Source organism: Schistocerca cancellata, chromosome 4 (assembly GCF_023864275.1).
Source record: "Schistocerca cancellata isolate TAMUIC-IGC-003103 chromosome 4, iqSchCanc2.1, whole genome shotgun sequence".
Classification (NCBI taxonomy): domain Eukaryota; kingdom Metazoa; phylum Arthropoda; class Insecta; order Orthoptera; family Acrididae; genus Schistocerca; species Schistocerca cancellata.
In genome coordinates this window covers 798,942,556-798,948,147 of record NC_064629.1, presented here as the reverse complement: position 1 = coordinate 798,948,147, position 5,592 = coordinate 798,942,556, and positions in this window count along the sequence as shown.

Here is a 5,592-nt window from a genome sequence, read left to right as displayed (position 1 = left end):
ATAATATAATATAATAAAACCTTACATAACCAGAGTTGTCATAAGGTGTAAACGAAAATATAAGTACACATAAGCCACGTAATAAGTAATATATAAAAACCTAATGATAGAGAAACTAAGTTATACCAACGAAAAGTGGCGCTGTGGATGGGAAATTTGAGAACTAGTCTCCAAACAGCCCTCGTGAGATCAATAGCATGCTAGCATGGAGCCTGTGAGCAAAAACAAAGTGCGAAAGGCATCGTGGGGCTGGAAACTCAAAGTGGAGTATGTGGAGAGACAATCCTCAATCTTTGACAAATTTTAAGCGTCATAAAGTGATTATAGAAGTGTAGGTCTTCATATATAATGCAGACGATTGAGGCATGGGACCTATTGCTGATTTTTTTTAAATGTAGAGCAGTTGCAGTCAACGACTGGTTGGACAGGAAAAATGAGACACACGAAAGTCAAAATGTCCTTCAGTGTTTTTGGTAAACCCCACAGCTTTTAGCGGCTTTAAAATGGGAAGTTTCGAATCAGTGTATTTTATTAGTCTTGAATGACGACAGTGGGACAAGGGCTTAAATGCAGAATCTGTTCACCTGAGGCTGAGGAATGTTAGCAGAGTCAGGAGTCCTAATAAATGGATATAGGAAGAGACCAGAACGTAAGACGCAGTCATGAATGTTGTGAAAATGAGGTGGAGATGGGCTGGACATGTAGCCAGGCGAATGGATGTCTCATGGGCCAAAGAAGGTCCCTGCTGCGACAGGATAAAACCGAGACGACGTAATGGGTTGTGGGTAGCAGACAGTGATATTATGAAACAAGCAGAAAAGCGTTTAGTTGAAGATAGTGGTGCGTGGACGATTGTGGAGGATCTAGCTTTATCCAGCGTTACATATCTAATGACTGAAGATGATTATGCGGATCGCGATAAAGATGGTGATAACGTCAAACGAGAAGATACAGCGTGTCTCTGTACCTCTCGACGTCCGTTCGTGTATAGATCAGATTCGGTGATAAGGCGCCACCTATTGCACATACAAACCATTGCAATGATATACACTACTGGCCATTAAAATTTCTACACCATGAAGATGACGTGCTACAGACGCGAAATTTAACCGACAGGAAGAAGATGCTGTGATATGCAAATGATTAGCTTTTCAGGGAATTCACACAAGGTTGGCACCGGTGACGACGCCTACAACGTGCTGACATGAGGAAAGTTTACAACCGATTCCTCATACACAAACAACAGTTGACCGGCGTTGCCTGGTGAAACGTTGTTGTGATGCCTCTTGTAAAGAGGAGAAATGCGTACCATCACGTTTCCGACTTTGATAAAGGTCGAATTGTAGCCTATCCCGATTGCGGTTTATCGTATCGCGACGTTGCTGCTCGCGTTGGTCGAGATGCAATGACTATTAGCAGAATATGGAATCGGTGGGTTCAGGAGGGTAATACGGAACGCCGTGCTCGATCCCAACGGCCTCGTATCACTAGCAGTCGACATGGCAAGCATCTTATCTGCATGGTTGTAACGGATCGTGCAGCCACGTCTCGATTCCTGGGTCAACAGATGGGGACGTTTGCAAGACAACAACCATCTGCAAGAACAGTTCGACGACGTTTGCAGCAGCAAGGACTATCAGCTCGGAGACCATGGCTGCGGTTACCCCCTTGACGCTGCATCACAGACAGGAGCGCCTGCGATGGTGTACTCGACGACGAACCTGGGTGCACCAATGGCAAAACGTTATTTTTTTTTCGACTGAATCCAGATTCTGTTTACAGCATCATGATGGTCGCATCCGTGTTTGGCGACATCGCGGTGGACGCACATTGGAAGAGTGTATTCGTTATTGTCATACTGGCGTATCACCCGGCGTGATGGTATGGGGTGCCATTGGTTACACGTCTCTATCACCTCTTGTTCGCATTGACGGCACTTTGAACAGTGGACGTTACATTTCAGATGTGCCACGACCCGCGGCTCTACCCTTCATTCGATCCATGCGAAACTCTACATTTCAGCAGGATAATGCACGACCGCATGTTACAGGTCCTGTACGGGCCTTTCTGGATACAGAATATATTCGACTGCTGCCCTGGCCAGCACATTCTCCACATCTCTCACCAACTGAAAACGTCTGGTCAATGGTGGCCGAGCAACTGGCTCGTCACAATACGCCAGTCACTACTCTCAATGAACTGTGGTATCGTGTTGAAGCTGTACATGCCATCCAAGCTCTGTTTGGCTCAATGCCCAATGCCATTATTACGGCCAGAGGTGGTTGTTCTGGGTACTGATTTCTCAGGATCTATGCACCTAAATTGCGTGAAAATGTAATCACAAGTCAGATTTAGTATAACATGTCCAATGAATACCCGTTTATCATCTGCATTTCTTCTTGGTGTAGCAATTTTAATGGCCATTAGTGTATGTAGCCACCACCAGGTTGCACAGTGCCCTGTTGACAACTTGCGTCAATGGCTTGGTGGGGTCCGCACCACACTCGAGCCTTACCGTCAGCTCTTACCAACTGAAACCGAGAGTCATCTGACCAGGCCTCAGTTTTCCAGTCATCTAGGGTTCAATCGATATGGTCACGAGCCTAGGAGAGGCGCTGCAGGCGATGTCGTGCTCTTAGCAAAGGCACTCGCGTCGCTCGTTTGCTGCCATATCCCATTAACGCCAAATTCTGTTTTCACTGACAACTCCACGCAGATGCCGTTTCTCTCCGTCGTTAAGTGAAAGCTGTCGGCCACTGCGTTGCCCATGGTGACAGATAATGCGTGAATTTGGTACTCTCGACACTTTCTTGACATTGTGGATCTCAGAATACTGAATTCCCTAACGATTTACAAAATAGAATGTCCCATGGTCGTAGCTCCAATTACCACTCCGCGTTCGAAGTCTGTTAATTATCGTCGTGCAGCCACAATCACGTCGGAAACCCTATCACATGAATCACCTGAGTGCAAATGGCATCTCTGACAATGTATTGCTCTTTTACATCTTCTGTGCACCATACTGCAACCATTTGTACAAGTGCTTATCGTTAATCCATGGCTTTCGTCAACTCAGTGTATAGGTGGACGTAGGTTGATGAGTACATCAATGTCAGACTATAAATAGGATGGTCCAGTATTCAATTTCCGATCGTTTCTAGTTTTTTTTTCCTAGGTGCAACCTTCAGTAAAGTCGAGAATCACACGTTCCACTTCGTTCCCGGTGCACGTTAAATTCTAGGTTAATCTGTAACTGGATGTACCAGTTTTCAGATCGTCACCCACCTCCAATAGAATATTGTCTAGGGAAGCGCTACCGCATAACCTTGGAGTCGAGTACTAATTCAGATAGGAAAAAGGGTGGGAAGGGGGGAAGGGGGGAAAGGGGGGGAGAGGGGACGCTGAACGGGACAACGGGACGCAGTAGCCGAAACTTTTTCGTTTGTAGTTCTAACCAGCCGCAATATATTTTCACGACTCCGTGAAACTAAATACCACGTGCTGGAGCAACTACGATCGTTTGCATAAATCCATTAACAAGTATAAAAAAAAGGTCACTTGTCGCCATTCCGTTCATCGACACAGAAGCTAAAATTAATGAAAGCCCATTCACTTATCTGCAGACTGTGCGCTGAATATAACGCTTAGTTCGAGATTTAGGTTTTGTGGAGCTCGAGTCCTCCACGCAATATCCTTTGTCGCAAGCTCGCCTGTCCCGCAGCGTTCGCCTCAGGAGATTGAAATCGATAGGGAAAACACGAGGCAGCTAGCAGCTGCGCCAGGGGCCACGACCCGCCGCCGGATATTTCATTAGTCAATACTGTATAGGCTGCAGCCGGAGGGCGGCTTCCCTCCTCTGCCCGCAGTCCCAGGAAGATTGCACTGTTTCGAAATATTTGCGACTGGTTCAACGATTAAAAGGTTGATTGGTTGAGAAATCGCATTAACTGCGCAGAGATGTGTAAAACTTTGTAGGTGCGATTCCATTCTTGTTTCACCGAAGCTACGAGCGAACGGCTTAATAAATTCTGCGCAGTCTCTCTAAAAATGCCACAGGCTAAAGAAAAATGGGGTAAGGGTACGCTGAAGTAACTATGACTAAAATTCTCCTGTTTTTCGTTATGTGGAAATCTTAGTTTCGAATTCAAGTTAAAGTAGCTAAGGGTACAATTCAAGACTACAGAGCCAAAGATCTCGTGTACGATCCCTGGCCGGTCCTAGAGCTTTTATCTGTCATTTATTTACCTGTGCCATTGTTTCTTAATTTGAAAAATGACGAGTTACACAATGATTTGGAGTACAAGTTAAACCGTCAGCCCTCCTGTAAGTGAGTGGGTAAGACAGAATGCGATCACTATCTCTAAAATAAATTGCAACAAGTAGGAGAAGTGATGAATTCACTAAAGAATGGAATAACATTAGATATACAATAGTGGAAGCATTAGTGGCAGAAGTTGAACAAGTGAAAAGGACAAGATTTAAAAAAAATGGATAACAGCAAGTCTGCTGGAAGAGACAGTACATAAATCAGATAAAGAAGTTTGGATGGATTGTGTGAAAGAGTTATACGGTGCACAGGCTGGTTACACCAGACTGGTTATGGAAGATGAGAGGAAACAAAATGAAGAAGACTGAGATCCTAAAATACTGAAATGGGAGTTGGAGAAAGCAATTCAGGAGCTTTGGGAAAAGAAAGTATTGGGCTGTGACGGAAAATCATCTAAGGCTTGAAAGTCTTATATCCAGTTTCAGTAGCCAGAGTCACTGAGTTAGTAAACAGAATTTATGACATAGAGATTACTCCTCAATGTCTTCTTAAGGCTATTTAGTACCTTCACCTAAAAAGTGGAATGCAAAAAAAGTGCAAAGACTATAGGACAATAAATTTTATGAGTAATGTTCCAAAGGCTACAACGACAGTCATACTAAGGAGAACTGGAAAGAATATCGAGGAAAATACTGGAAATGACCAGTTTGAGTTAAGGAACAGTAAAGGTTCGAGATATGCTGTAGGTTGCCTGAGGATGACTAGAGAAAGAATTATAGAAATGAACAAGGAGGTGTCTTTTTTTTATCGACTGAGAGAGAGCTTTCGATTGAGTCAGCTGGAGTATACTGCTGTGAATTTTAAATGATGTTGCTATAGACTGGAAAGATAAGAGCTTAATAAATAAGATTTATACAAAGCAAAAAGTGACAGATAGAGTCCTGAATGAAGACATGGAAGATATGACCATTGGAAGGGCTGTAAGGAAAGGACACTCACTGTCACCGAAGCTATTTAATGTAATTACATAGAGAAGAACTAATAGGTAAGGCCATAGAGGATGCGAAAGGTATTGCACTTGAAGGAGAAAGCATAAATACTATAAAACACGCGTATGATCAAGAAGTGCTGGTGGAATGAGAAGAGGAGCTACACAAGGTGTTGAAGGGTATCGCAAGAAGGGGCAAGGAATATGGAATGAGATAAATACAGGGAAACAGAGAATATGCAAGAAAGCGGCTTTAGTTAACACATTCCTAGACGGTAAAAGGATAGAACAAGTAAAATACTTTCTGAACCTCGTAAGCTTAATGACATGGAATGGA